This window comes from Vulpes lagopus, chromosome 10 (genome assembly GCF_018345385.1).
Source record: "Vulpes lagopus strain Blue_001 chromosome 10, ASM1834538v1, whole genome shotgun sequence".
NCBI classification, from domain to species: Eukaryota; Metazoa; Chordata; class Mammalia; order Carnivora; family Canidae; genus Vulpes; species Vulpes lagopus.
In genome coordinates, this window is record NC_054833.1 from 1,460,794 (window position 1) to 1,476,725 (window position 15,932).

The 15,932-nt window shown below is 41.9% G+C and overlaps 1 non-coding gene across 1 annotated transcript; it reads right to left on the bottom strand.

The window, feature by feature from the left end:
• Window positions 1–6,004: 6,004 nt before the first annotated feature.
• Window positions 6,005–6,086, bottom strand: TRNAS-GCU. Its single transcript has one exon. It is a non-coding gene; the product is annotated as a tRNA-Ser (tRNA).
• Window positions 6,087–15,932: the final 9,846 nt, after the last annotated feature.

Genomic DNA, 15,932 nt, shown 5'->3' on the forward strand with positions numbered 1-15,932 from the left:
AAATAGATGGGTGATACTATGTCATGTAACTTATTCACATCATCATGTGTACATAATCACGTACCTCCTGTCACCTTTGCCATATTCTGTTAGAAGAGAAAACACAGGTCTTGCCAGACACTCAAGGGAAGAGATCACACAGAAGCATGGATATCAGGAGGGATTGTGGGGATCGTGTTGAGAGTTTGTCATGCTGGTTGGCTGGCCAGTTCATCCATCTCCACCCATGACTCTTGTGTGTCACATCCTACAGTATCAACGTCATGGAAAATGAAAAAAAAAAAAAAAAAACAAACCCAAAAACCAACAACCCTGTTAGGCTTGGGGTGGGTGGGCATGACCATCCCATAGAAGGCTCAAAGGATTTACTGAAGAAATAGTTTCATTTTGCTTAGTATTTATTGTATATACATATTTTAATATATCACTTTTTACTTAATATTAAATTTATGTGTATTTTCCTACTACAGCAAATATAGGAGGGTAGCCTTTGGGAGACCATACATCTTTAGAGGCTCAAAATTTTTTTAACTATGCAAGCCTATGGTATATGAAATATACTTATTCTTTTTTTTTTAAGTAGGCTCCACACCCAGCAGACTCTCATGATTCTGAAATCAAGACCTGAGCTGAGATTAAGAGTCAGGTGCTTGACCAACTGAATCACCCAGACACCTCAGTGTTTTCTTATTCTTGAGAAATCTAAATTTCCATTTTGATTATAATTTCTCATTTATTATTATTTTTTATTATTATCTTGCAATCTAAATGAGATTTCTGCTCAAGCAAACTACCCTAGTAGAGTTGAGACCTGTATCTGTTGAACAGAAAGACAAGATTTTTTTTTTTTTGTATCTTTGGGGTCTCATTTTAAAGCAGACTAGACTGTACCATAAAAAATACAGATAAGCTTCATATTGAGAAAGAAGGGAATTCTAACCAAGGTGATATTGTCTTTACCCATGTAGCCAGTGATGAAGCAGACAGCTCAGCTTTGCTACCTTATAAAATTACAGCATTTTCCTGTGGCAGGTGTATGGTTTCTATTTCCATCACATTGGGTACGTTTGAGAGGAAGGCACAAAGAGGCAGTGTGGCTATGTGGAGTGGCCACATCAGGACTGGCAAGTTCCCTCTTCAGTATTTCCTCCTCACCCCAAAGGCCTCCACTATAAAGCCACACGTATTTTTGTTCATTTGTTTGGTTTAGCTCTATTCTTTGTGACTTCCTCACAGAGAGACCATGAAGCTGGGTTTTAGAGAATCCCTAGCCTTCAGAGGTAGCATCACAGAGTTTCTGACGGTGTATCTGTAGATACCATTCTCTCTCAAAAGCATGCAAGACCACCTCTCCACTTGAACAACCACTGCTTGAATTTCTAGATTTCCCAGTGTCCATGGAACTGTGACCTCGTGGACAACATGGAGAAAACTAAGTCTGTTGTTTGTATACGTAAGTCGTGAAAAATACTTAACTCGGTGAGAAGGCATAATTTCTACCTAAGAATCCACTTTCCAGAAAACAAGTATCTGTATTTTAGCTCTGATCTCTCTTATTATACTCCTTGAACTGATATGAAGGAAATGAATTCCTGGAAGTAATACTGTGAAGATAAATTTTCTTTCACTTGCTGCGGAGAATGCTCTCAGCACCTTTAAGTTGTCATTCTTTCCTTTTTATTAATTATCTTACTTATTTATTCATGAGAGACACACAGAGAGAGGCAGAGACATAGGCAGAGGGAGAAGCAGGCTCCCTATGGGGAGTCTGAGGTAGGACTCAATCCCAGGGATCTCTACCTGAGCCAAAGGCAGACACTCAACCACTGAGCAACCCAGACATCCCTGAGTTTGTCATTCTTTTGTGCCTTCAAGATGGTGATTAATCCTGCTAACGTTTGCCCAAGCAGCCTTTTACAGAGAGAGGGTATTGTCTGCTGGAGGCACAGCTTAGGCACTTTTCCCAAAGACTGTTGTGAATTATCTTCTGTTCCTAAGGACCACTTCATGTTTCTACGACTTATTTTGGGAAGTTGTCTTCTGGTGGCCACTTTTGCCTTAGCTCCCTGATATATATATAGAGGGTATTTATTTTCCTTTCTCCTCTCTCTCTCCCCACCCTCCTTCTCTTTTGATTATTATATCTCTGTGGTCCCTTTTATCTCAGTACATTATTGAAGTATACTTTACATACAGTAAAATGCATAGATCTTAAGTGTAGATAAAGCAATTAACTTGAGATATATATATCCCTTGTGACCACCATTTGCATCAAGATCAAGAATATTCCCATTACTCCAGAAGGCTGTCTTATGCTGCCTAGCCAGTCAATACTGCATCCTGCGAGCTAATTGTTATTCTGATTTCTATCGCCAGTTTTGCTTGCTCTTAAACTTCATATAAGTGGAATCATATAGTAGTACATCCTGTTGTGTACAGGATGTATTTTTTTTTTTTTGCCCAGCATGATGTTTTTGAGATTTAATTGCACTGTTACATATACAATAAAATTCACAGAAATTTATTGTTTTTATTGCTAAGTAGGATTCTATTTTATTAGTGAACCGTAGTTTACCTATGTGGTATAAGCAAACTAGATACCTGATCATATTCATAGTTAGAAGAATGGCATGCTTCACAGCATAGCCAGCAGAGTGGTGCAGTGGGGAAGCATGCTGGCCCATAACCCAGAGGCTAATGGATTGAAACCATCCTCTGCTAGGGCATCTGATTTTTCTCTCTCCCAGATCTCAGACAGATTTTGGTCAGGTTGCAGAATCTGCTTTTCCTTTGGCAACTCCTGTGATTTTTTTTTGCCATACCTTACTTAGTCTCTGCAAATGGTTAGTATTTCCCCCAGTTTTTTTTTTTTTCAAAAGCCACTCTTTTCTCTCATTTCAAAAGAGAAGTAAATCTCTCTCTTCTTACTCTGCCAGAGTTGATAAATTTATCTGGAATTTCCAATGGATCAGCATTATACCTTTCAGAATACACACTTGTTGCCAATTATGGTTTTATATTTTCTTTACACTTGAAGGAAAAACATTTTCATTGATATCTGCCTGAAGAGTATATTGCATTTTACTTGGGCGCTAGTCATCATCTGTTCCTTGGCACTTCTTTATTCAGTCCTATGTCTGATTTATCACATTTAGATCAAGTTAGTTGGAATGTTTTGTGAATCCTTCTCTAAACCAATACATGTTGGAATAATCATGAAAACACCATCTGTATGGATTTTATGGCAAAACAGAAGCAAAGAAGTTAAATGTGAGATGTTAAGAGAAAAATGGAAGGGAGGCATTACAGTAAAAAAGTTTGTGCATCAGGATCCCATGGACAAACTCAGAAAGCACACGACACAAAAAAAAACATGGAAGTCTTACCACAATACTTGCAAAAATGTGTCTTTGAGGAAATTTTATTTTTGAACAATAAAGAATTTAATGAAAGGACATGGAACGGTCACAGATTTGTGGGAACAGTGGCGAACCCTTCTGCTTCGGGCAGGAATAGGCTCTCTGTTTACAGAGCCCAAAAATCATGCTGCAGACCCAGACACCGTGATGGCCACGGTGGACTCCAGAGACAGCAGCTTGTTACACAAACTGTCACTGCGCAAAGCCGGAGTGCTGGACCCTGCTGCCACGGCTGCTGGGATTGAAGTGCCACCACCCCTCCTTCTCAGCTCACTTGGCCCCAATTCAAAGTCCAGATCCATCTGATGGGCTGAGTCCAGACCACTGACCTGTGCCCATTGGTGAGGGAGCTGGGAAAGCAAACCTTTTCCGCTTCTGCTGTGGGAGGTGGGCTGCACCTCCCTCTGAGATGCAAAGGGTAGCAGATCTTCAAACAGGAAGATCTTGACCCTGGGATCCCAGACTAGAGTCCATGCCAGGTAGTAAGAAATTGAAGGTCTAACATTATTCTTGTAAGAAGTTTGGAGGGGAAGGGAAAGACAGGCATTAAACTGAGGGAACAGCAAAACCAAAGGATATTTTTTTCTCTTTTCTTTTTTTCTTTTCTTTTTGGTAAGATTAAGGGCCTTAATAGCAGTTCTCTAGAGGAGAAGAAACAAGAAATTCTCTTGACATAACAGAACTAGCTGGCACTCCAATCCACATGTGTAGCAGCACAACAGCAGTATCTGAGGATGAGAGCACTTTGGGCAAAAGGACACTGCCTCTGAAACAAAGGAACCGGATGCATCACCAGTGGCTCTTCAAAGGTTTCAGTTGTCTGTTGCCTTTAATTAATCTCTAAAAAGAGAATATATCCTTTTATGATTATAATAAGGAAGGGGCAAGGGTACTGCTTTGATCCTTTACATTTATGCGTATGCACTTTGACTTCCAATAGAATGTGCAGAAAATGTTGGAAATGAAATACCATCATCCTGCAACCAGCCTAGTAAAGACTGGCTATTGATACACACTAACTCTGAGGGGTAACTCTAATGGGCCACGGGGAGGCTGTTCCATCATGGCCACTTTGGCATTCACAAAACGTGCATAACCTGAACCTAATTATGGGCAAAAAAAAAAAAAAAATCTCACAAAGCACAAATTAAAAGTGTTATTTAAAACAACAACAACAACAACAAAATAAACAACAAAGTGAGCCATTGCCATACACTCAAAAAATGTCAATGTCATAAAAAAGAAAAAGGCTATGGAGATGTCTTAGATGAAAGGAAACTAAAAGGATATGGATAACTGATGTTAACTAACTGGAATTTAAGTAAAAATATTTTTAAAAAGAGTATGGGCAACTGATACAATAGCTAATCCATGGCGGGAGGTGCTATAAAGGACATTATTGGTCAAAAGATATATTGAAATACGGGTGATGAGATTTTTAAAACAATATCATTAGATACACTGAACTGATACATCTACTGTCATTACATAGAGAGAATATCCTTTTTAGGAACTATCTATTTATTTTAAGATGTTTATTTATTTGAGAGACAGAGAGAGAGGACAGGAGCAGGGGGAGAGGGAGAAGCAGAGGCTCCACTGAGCAAGCCCTACGTGGGGCTGGATTCAGAGTCTTGGGGATTAGGACCTGAGAGGAAGGCAGATGCTCAACCCTTTAAGCCATCCAGGTGTCCCAGGTAATAACTATTTAAATATATATTTAAATATATAATAGCAAAAGGCTATGAAATATACAATTTACTCTTACATGGTTCTGAAAACAGAAATATAGAGATGAAGATGGAGACTACATCTAAGTTGGAGTGAGGTGAGGGTAGAGAGAGGGAGACAGAGGGAGGGAGAAGAGGAAAGGAGAGGGAGTGGTTACTAATGTTAATAGGTGAATCCCAAAAAAGGTATATAGGTAGATTTTTTTACTGTTCTTATTCTTACCAGTTTTCTTTAAGTGTGAATTTATTTCCAAGGAAAGTGTTTAAGATCCTCATAATGGCAATTTGAAAAAGTAAAGAAAGAATAGTATGATAAACACTCAAGTTCCCACCAACCAGCATAAAGGGCTAGCAGCATTTTGTCATGTCTTTCTTCTATTATTCGCCAGCCGCCCATCAGCATTTTGAAGCAAATCCAAGAGGGTATGTCCCAAGCGCTGCACTGTGACAAGAAAGGAGGAAAGGTAAGAATGACTGAGGCCTGAGGATAGGAAGGAGGTGGACAGCGTTGTGCACTGTTCATAGAGGGGTCCTGACCAAAACCTTGGCTTCTTTGGCTCTGAGCTGCATTGTGATAGGGTGGGGGAGTGTCCCACCAGGATGCCCTACCTGAGTCCCCCTAGGGCACCATCCACCTGCAGGATGTGTAAGGAGCAGGAAGAAGCAATAGTGTTCTAAAAGCAGTGAGCTGTGGCTCTCACCAGACCGGTGGGAGCCCACACGTCCCAGCGAAACTACCTGTTGGAAGGGAGAGGGAAGCAGGAAAGTTGCACGTAGGGGGAGCGGTGGTCCTTGGGGCAAGTCACTCAAAGAAGCACAAAACAGGAGCCTGTGGTCCCGAGAGAAGGGGAAAGCCGACGAGGGTGGGATTCGAACCCACGCGTGCAGAGCACAATGGATTAGCAGTCCATCGCCTTAACCACTCGGCCACCTCGTCACCTGAAAGCCCTGTGTCTTGAATACTCTCTTAGCTCGTACATTTAGCAAACATGCGTCCTGGGACGCAGCCTTGTTTTCAAACTACACTCTCGTTAGACCAGTTCTTCTCTCACCTTCCCCCGGGGAGCCTCTCTCACCTTAGCCTGCCAGCGTCTCCTGCCTCCAGGGTCATCCTTCCTTGGTGATCATGATGGCCTTCCAGGCCCAGGAAATTCTGTTCTCCCTAAACTCCAATATTTGATTTTCTACCCGCTGCATTCTAGTATCCCCTCTGCCCTCGACTGGCCAGCTTTCCTTCTCTGCTCATTCTTCAGATGTCAACTAAGCCCTGACAGCCCCCCAGCCCTTTTTTCGCTTGCATTCGTACTTCAAAGCTTTACAGGTGAGCTCGGGGGTCCCTAGGTGGCGCAGCGGTTTAGCGCCTGCCTTTGGCTGAGGATGGTGGCGCAGTGGTTTAGCGCCTGCCTTTGGCCGAGGATGTGATACTGGAGTCGTGGGATCGAGTCTCACGTAAGGCTCCCAGTATGGAGCCTGCTTCTCCTTCTGCCTCTTTATGTCTATCATGAATAAATAAGTAAGATCTCTTAAAAAAAAAAAAAAAAAACTACTTGCGAATGTATTTTCATTCCACATCTGCTACAGAATTGTATTGTAATATTATGTATTTTTATGCTCAAATATCCTATTGTGCCACTATGCAACTGAGAGCATAAATTGAAATCTAAGTTTTAGTTATTTCCAAGGATGATACATCTGTTCAAGACTATTCTTCTGACTTGAATTGCTTTCGCATTTAGTAGTAACACACAATAAAAGATACCCATCGATAATTTTGATAAGTAATTTACTATATATATGAAGTAGAATTGCACTAGAAATGCATTCTTTAGTGAAAGTGCTGGGAATATTTTCCCCTATCAAGTTATGTGTCCTCAGAGGAAAACCTCTTTTGACTGAAATGAGAATTTGTTGGGAATTAACAGCAACAAGACCACTGTTTTGTGCTTCTGAGTAAGTGTGGGGCTTCTACAAAAGATGTTTTTATGATTATTTAAGGTGCATGATCTTCAATACATTTTTCCTATCCAAATTTAATAAATAAAGTATAGTCGTGAATCACAGTGATAGTGAAGAGGGGACTTGCAACCACGTAAACATAGTTTTACAAAACATGATGATCTATTTCCTTTGACAAAAGTCAAGAAACAGTGGAAAATATACAACGGAAACACTGATCTGTGTCTTGTTTACAGACAATAATTACTGATCCCTGATCAGCTCCCACAGTTTCAGCCTGAAAGGAGCCTTTCCAGCTTCTAAAATTCCTAAGATAGTCATTTTATTCATATTTACCTGCTAGAAAGCATTTTACTTCCCCCATTTTCCTTATAAATTATTCCTGGAATTTCTGAGACCACTAAGGTAGTTGCTGAAATGTGTGGACATTTCTGTTCGTCATCACACTGGCTGGTTCTTCTGGCATTTAGTAACTGAGGCTAGGCATGCTGAGCATCCTAAAATATGCTGGATAGTCCACAGATTGTCCTGAGCTCCACCAGACTTCCAACAGTCCTTCTGGAGTGAAAAGTGAAAATGTGAAAAGTGAAAAGTGAAAAGTGAAAATGCTTTCCTTACCTGAGCCTAAATCTGAATTCTCTTTGCATATAGATGCAAGCATTTTACAGGGCTTTGGTGTCTACCAAATTGATAAACTGAGGATTGGTTGACTTGTTTTACCTGCTAAGCGGTGCTTATTATAGAAAATTGTGTCATTGAGACCAGTTCATTGGGTTTTGAGTTAGAAATGAAACATGCTTTGTCATGATTCTGAGTCTAGATATCCAAGTACACCAAGGGCATGCATCAGTGCCAGATACACACAGTAAGTGTTCCATCCACAGACAGATGTTGATTGAATGAATCCTCCCTGACAGAGGGCATGCTGCCCATGTTTTTATTTTGCTATTCTGGTAGGCAGGTGAAAAGGTATACTCCATAGAGTTTAATTATTTACATTCCTCTGATAATAAGTCTAAATATCTTGTCATATATATGAGATATTTTTATTTCTTTTCTGTGAACTGTGTGTGATATCCATTCTAAAGTGTTGTTAGTCTTTTTCCTTCTGATTTGTGGGATCTCTTTACATATGAGACCTGTTGGTCATTTGTCTATGATGTGAAACAAATATTCTAATTTGTCATTTGCCTTTTGATTTCCCTTAGGATTGATTTTGTCTTGCCCCAAAATAGTCATTTTTATAGTTATACATATCAAATTTTCAGGTTTTTAGTTTCTGTTTTTCCACTTTACTGTCATAGAAACTTTTACCTAAGTGTTCTTTTGGAATATTCACATTTCTGTATGTTACATTTGATTTTATGAGCCATTGAAAATGTGTCCTTTTTAACACGTGCTGTATGATTCCTGCACAGTGATTCCCTTGCTCCCCCACCCAGAGGGCTACACAGCTACCCATGCCATTCTTTCTCCACAGGTCTGAAATACTGCCTTTATCAGGTGTATATCTTTGCTCATTTCCCCATTTTAAGTGGTACTGTTTTCTTTGAGAGTAAAAGAGGGACCCCTGGGTGGCGCAGCGGTTTGGCGCCTGCCTTTAGCCCAGGGCGCGCGCGATCCTGGAGATCCAGGATTGAATCCCACGTCGGGCTCCCGGTGCATGGAGCCTGCTTCTCTCTCTGCCCCTCTCTCTCTGTGTGACTATCATAAATAAATAAAAGCTTTTAAAAAAAGACAGAGAGTAAAAGAGCATGGAACCTGGATCTCATCTCCATAAATTTGAGTTTAAATTTCATATTCCCCCCCCCTTTTTTTTTTTTTTACAATTTTCTCCTTTTTGAAATGGAAATACTCCCTTATACAAATCCCTGCAAAAAAAAAAAAACAAACAATAAAAATTGAAATGGCAGGGTGTCTAGGTGGCTAGGTTGGTTAAACATCTGCTTCTGCTCAGGTCATGATCCCAGGGTCCTGGGACTGAGTCCCATGTTGGGCTCTCTGCTCAGTGGGGAATCTGCTTCTTTCTCACACATACTCTCCCTCTCTCTCTCTCTCTCTCTCTCTCTCTCTGTCTGTCTCAAATAAATAAAATCTTCAAAAAATAAAAAAAAATTAAAATGACAATTGGTTAAGGAGTCTAAATCCATTTTCCCTGTAAAAGAAATTACTCCTTTCTTTTACAAACTCCCTTTACTGGACAACTTTCTTGTCCTCATTCAGTTACGTCTTTGTAGTTCTTTAATATTTTAATCATTCATTTATGCTATGCCTAAATGTGAGTCATAGCATCTCATTAGCACATAGAAGAGCCAAATGTTTGACTTAAGTATTCTCAATAAAAGCAGTAGATGTTCACCTCATGCTATATCAGTATTCTCTGCTTATGACTTCAGTCAAGGATTCTGTACTCTATAACTTTGATCAAGCAACTGGTGCATCCTGGGCATACAGGATGTCTCTTTTTCATTCTAAGGATTCTGAATCTGAAGTTTTCCTCAGGTTCAGAAACTGGGAAAAGCATTGCGATTTTTATTAGTGTAACTACTCTCAGTATCCTGATCATTCATCATTGTTTTCTTTAATGACACAGACTGAGCATTAAGTATCTCCACAGTTCTCTGTGACTCAGGTTTTCTTGGCATCTGCTCCAGCTTTGTTGCTTATTCTATTTCTTATAAACGAGAGGCTTCTGGCAGTGAAATTTAGCTTGTATGGTTTTGATGTCTTCTGAGTCTGATGGTTAGTAGAGTCTAATTTTGTAATAGCCTTCCCACTCAACAGCTGTGACCTGCAGAGAAGAGCCAATAAAAAAGAAATGATCGTAGCTTTTAATGTCATGCTCTAAATACTTTTGTCTATGATAATATCATGAAGATATTCTCTATTTCTTTATCTAAAAGTTATATAATTTTACCTTTGATATTTACATCTACATCTGTGAAAAGAACTATAAGAATAATAAAAAATAAATGCAGATGAGACTGAAGAATGGATGAAGGTAAAGATAAAAATGGTACAATACTGAGGATAGTTGTAACTGGGTGATGGATACATGATGATTTATTATAGCGCTCTGTTTCTTTTGTAAGAAAGATAAGATTATAAGATTTGAAATTCCTTGTAATAAAATATAAGTTTCTACAGGAGATGAGTCCCAGCTCTGCAACTTAGACAATTAACTACTCACTATGAGCCTCAGTTCTTCATCTCAAAATTGGGATAGCATTTACCTTGTAGGATCATGGTAAGGGTTCACATTTTTGTTCACTTAACATTTATTGAGCATATTAGCAATGCAATAGACAGAGTTTCATTTTTCCTTCTGATTTGTGGGATCTCTTTACATATGAGATGAGCAAGACCAGGCTCTGCACCTACCCTCTTGGAAATGATTTTCTAGCCAGGGAGACACAGCAAGTCATCACACAGATTAACACAAACTCTGCAATAAAAGGTACATAGTGCTGAGAGTACTATGAAGATTTATTTAGAAAGTTGTGGGTAAGATTTTTCTGAAAGAGTAATGATTGAACTCAAGTGTGAAGGTTGAGGAAATATTAAGGAGGTATAGAAAAGCACCATGGTAAGAACTAATAATAAATACATAGGGGAGCTCTGGTCGCTCAGCAGTTTAGCGTCTCCTTCAGCCCAGGGCCTGATCCTGGAGACCAGGAATCAAGTCCCACATCAGGCTCCCTGCATGGAGCCTGCTTCTCCTTCTGCCTGTGCCTCTCTCTCTCTCTCTCTCTCTCTCTCTCTCTCTCTCTCTTTCTCTGTGTCTCTCATGAATAAATAAATAAAATATTTAAAAAAATAATAAATACATAAATCCAGTCAATAAGACACACTGTTGTGGCTGAGAGGAAGGGGCAGTGAAGTGTGAAGCGAGGCTGAAGACACAGGACAGACCATGGAGGGGATTTCAGGCCATAATCTTAAGGGTTTTATGATTAAGAGGAAGAAAAAGCCGTAACATGTATAGGCGATTGTCAATACTTCTAGAAATATCAGTTTCTGCCTTCATCCTTTTGTCCTCTCAAAGTACACAGCATTTGAGATCTGGTCTTTGGGAAGGTAAGTGGAAACCAGCTAAATTACTCCAGAACAATTTGAAAAAAGCCAAGAATTTGGATCACGAATCCCATTAGTCCTCTAGGGACCAACCCTGTGGCCTGGGTTGAAAGCATCCAGTTCTCAGCCACCCGCCACGGCTGTGGCTGCAGATTCAGGGCTCTAGTAGCTAAGACGTCGCGTAAATCATATCCGTGCCGAAAAGCCACACAACATCCACTCCACGTGCCACGAAGCGATTTCCTTCTGTCCTCCCTCATTCCGGAGAAACCCTGCCCACAGCTCAGCACGTCCAGCCTCAGAGCAGCGCTCGAGTCCCTGGCGACCGCCCTAGGAGCAGGTGCCATCCCGGATACCCCGCTCGCGCGGGTCCCACAGACTTTCCTCTCGGCTTCCATACCCCCCGCCCAAGCCCCTGGCCTGTCCCCGCCGGGACTGCGGTGCCAGGTGGAGCGATCCAGCGTGGGGCCACGAGGGGCCGGAGCGGGCGCTGCTGCTGCTTCGGCAGGTGCGGCGGCGGGGACCCCGCGGTGGGAGCGAGCCCAGGCGGGCAGGTCCCCGAGGTCTGCAGGTGCGCCACGAGCGTCCGGCGGGCCCAAGGGAGAAAGGAAAGAAGGCTGAGGATAAGCAACCTTCCCTGCCCGCAGAGAGCTCTGCGCCTTCCCTGCACCCCGAGTCAGCTCCAGGAACCTGCTCCACGCAAAAGGTTTGGGGAAATGTTTTTGGCGAGGAGAAAAAATGTGGGAAATGGATGACACGTGCTAAGCATCACCCTCTGCTTGCCGTTGGTTTTGCCTTGTGCTTTGATTTGCTGCAGGATTCCTCCGTGCCTACTGGCACGCCCCTTGCAGCGCAGCTGGCGGCCCAGAGCTGGGAGTGCAAACGGGAAAGCCTGCGAGGAACGTTCAGACAAATACTTTGTGCCTTTGAGGAAGGCAAATAGTTCATGTACAGGACATAACAAGTCCTCAGCGTGACAGGAAGGTGGATGCTCCGGACTTAAGAATCTCGGAACACACTTTTCCGCAGAAGGCTCAGTGGAGAGAGAGAAGACACCGGCCACAGATTGAAGGAGACATTCCCACATGTATATTGTAAAAGGGATCCAGGCAACATAAAGACCTCTTCTAGTACAAACCGTAAGGAGAAAGGATCTAACTGTGCAGTAAACGGGTGGATTTTGAGGAGGGTCCTCATTTTGGAAGGTAGGGCCTCCCCGGGGAGGGGCGTACCAGGCAGGTGAGGATGTAGGTGTCCGCGCTGCTGGAATCCAGAAGATCTGTTTTGGGGGAGACCTCTAAGGGGTGCATGCACAAAGGTTTTGGCACTCAGTGAATGGCATTTCCTCCGTAAAGTGACAGAGTCCTAACGGATGGGTGTTTCCGCTCAGTTTCAAACCGGAGACCTCTTGCCTGTTAGGCAAATGTGATGGCCTCTACACCACAGAAACCCACTGATAGTATAAGCCTCCAGGGTAGGATGGAATGATACACCTATTTCCTGGGTGCCCCCATACCTAGTAATTTTGACTGATTTTTTAGTATATTTCACTTGATGAATTTATTTCCCCTCACGCTTTGTTTGTTAAAATAACAATATAGAGACTCCATAATTCAACACCAAATGTAACTCAAAACCAGAGTCCAAATTCCTTCCCAGACGCCAGCAGGGTTCCCTCAGGCTCCCAGGGGATTTGGTGTCCCCTCTCTCCTGACCTTGAGAAGTAGGACTCAACAGAGCTCGCTGGAGACCTCCCAAACTTCCTCCAGGGCCAAGCTGGTCTGGGTGCCTCTGCTGAGCTAGGGTGGGGACTATGCCCAGTTACTGTGTGGGGGTGGTGACAAAGAGATGACCTGACAACTCTGTGTCCCTCCCAGTGCTCTACAATGCCAGGGCTCAGTGAGCGGTGATATTCATATTAAAATTGATATTTATCTCTTTCTTTCTGAAAAACAAATACTAAAAATTATTTGGAAAAGGCACATGTTCTCATTCCAGGAAATCGGAGCTGGACAAATCCTTTAGATCATCTTGTCTAACCTTGAGACAAATGTTGGAAGAGTATATGTAATGATGGAACAGAGCACTAGCTGAGGATAAAGCACATTGGCAAGTCCTTGAAACAGGCAGAGGGACATTCCTCTACAGACTCCACTGCCTCCATGTTCACACTTTGCTAAGGGCAGAAGGCAATCTTAGCCCGACCTCAGGAGCCTGTAAGCCTACTCTAACACACAAAAATTCCTTTAGAAATTTCCTTCATCTCTAAACTCCCAAGATACAGGTTGGCGATCATCCCCCAAGCACATGGCCAACCAGTATCCATCTGAAGGGTCTCATGTCTCAGGTTTTATTAGCCGGCAATAAGTGACCTTTCCCCAACAACAGCTAGCCCCCTCAAGGTCCTGGGAACCTTGCTTCCAAAATTCCTTAGAGAACAGGCTCCCCAAACCCCTCCCAACTCCCAGGTATATAACCAGCCTCCCCTCACAGACCGGGGGCAGCAGCTCTCCCTGCCCTCGGGTCCTGTCCCTGTGCATTAATAAAACCACCATTTTGCACCAAAGACGTCTTAAGAATTCTTTCTTTGTCGTGGGCTCCGGACCTCACCTATACTCCAAAATTTCATCATGTAACACACACTAATTAAACACACATATCTATAATAATTCCACAAACTTCTAAAAAACAAATAGCTTTTGGTTGGGAGCATCTTCGCTGGGTGGTCGCTACTCGGCGCCCCCTCGGAGTCCCCGCCTTTTCCCCTGGCCCTTCCCGCCCTTGCCCCGCCCCTGCCGGCACCGTCCCCCACCCCCCACCCCCCCAGCTCCCTGCCCCGGGCGGCCCAGGCCCAGGGAAGGTGTAACGGTGTAGCTGAGGAGGGTGGGCGATTGGGAAGAGCCCCAAAGATCAGGGCAACATCCAGGCCTGGTCCTGCAAAGAAGAAGCTAGGCTGAAAAATTTGCAGCACTTTCTGAGGGAAAAAAGTGCAAATAAAACGGAAAAGAGCGACGCTAGGGAAACGGAGCAAAGTGACTAATGGAGAAACCAAGGGTTGAGACTTACACCTAGGAGCATCTAGAGTCAAATGAAGCAGGAGAGGGAGAAGACAAACCTAATTATCTCTGACCGGCAGCGAGTCTCAGCACGGTTCCCTGTTAGCTCCCATAGGAAGAGTGTAATCAACCACTTGTAAATGTAAATAACAGCCTACAAATACATATATAATAATCAGGAAATTCCACCACCTCTTTCCCTGGCCTCATGTTTAAATAAATGTAAGTGCTTTTGAAATCAAGTACTATTTGTTTTCCTGTACAATCAGAAACTAGTTGATTTTGGGGTTATGAGAGGTTTGTCTCCTGTGTGAAGCTTGCATTCCACTGTTCACTGGGGTCAGCATCAGGAGAGATGAGGGAACAGTTCAGACAGTTCTTCCCAAGTTATTCTCTGATGCTTAAAATGATTTAGGAAGAAAGATATTTTTTAAAAGTACAAGAGCAAGCCAGCCAATTGCTGAATCGGGAAAGTTTTTTTTTTTTTTTTAAGATTTTATTTATTTATTAGAGAGACAGTGTGTGCATGAGTAGGGGTGGGAGGGGTAGAGGGCCAGGGAGAAGCAGACTTCCTTCTGAGCAGGGAGCCCCATTCCAGGCTCCATTCAAGGGAGCCTCTGGAGATCAGGACCTGAGCCAAAGTCAGACACTTAACCCTTTAACTGACTGAGCCACCCAGATGCTCCTGGGTTGATTTTTAGATGACATACCACTGCCTCACTGAACCTCATCCAGAAAACACCTTCAAAATGCCTTTTTCATTAGATACCATCTGTTGAGTCCAGGAAGAAGTAGTTGGTTTCTGGACACAGACAGAAGGTGCTTGAATGTGTGATTCCTGAACTCAGACCAATTCACTTTATGCTCAGTTTCCAAAATACATATTCATTCATTTATTTATTTTTGTAATAAAAAACAAGCGTTGCTATCCTTTTGAACATTTTTTACATGCAATGGGGTGGATGTAGTTCCATGAAGGTCTTTTTGCTTTTGTATATACTTTCATGTTTGTCTACTTCTGAGCTTGTGAAATACTATTTTGCAGTTGGTTGATCTCTGTAGCCATTCCTGAGAATGCGAATGAATCCTTAATTAAGAGTTACAGTGTTTAATTCCTAATGGTAACTCTCAAGTAGACTTATTTATTTTGTCGGTATTCTATTAATTTAAACAGATGAAATGCTGCAAAAAGATAGCACATGTTATTCCAACATCATTCAAGAAATTAACCAAGAAATCGATCTAGCATGCAAAAAATTGTAGCAGAGGAAAGAGCATACTTTCAGTAGATTATGAAATGGGATTATGTATGGGAGAAAACGTGTTTTTAATACGTTTTAATACTTTTCAGTAGATTATGAAATAGTAGATTATGTATGGGAGAAAACGCGTTTTTAATATGGCAAATCAAATAATAATTCAATATCATGTTCTATCCTATGTATTTGATAATCTCTAAAACTACTGCAAACAGAGGCCAAGCCAGTTGCGTTGGTATTCTTCCCTCACAGCATTCTTGCATGTAATAGGTACCGAAGGCACAAAAAATATTTATAACTAATGAGTAACATCTAAAATTTTTAGATGCACAAAAAAAATGAGAAAACTCAATAGAAACTTTCAACATTCCAGCCTACATTGAAAGTAATTATATTTAGCATTTTTTCAGAAGTTTCTTGAACTATAGGTCTCACATG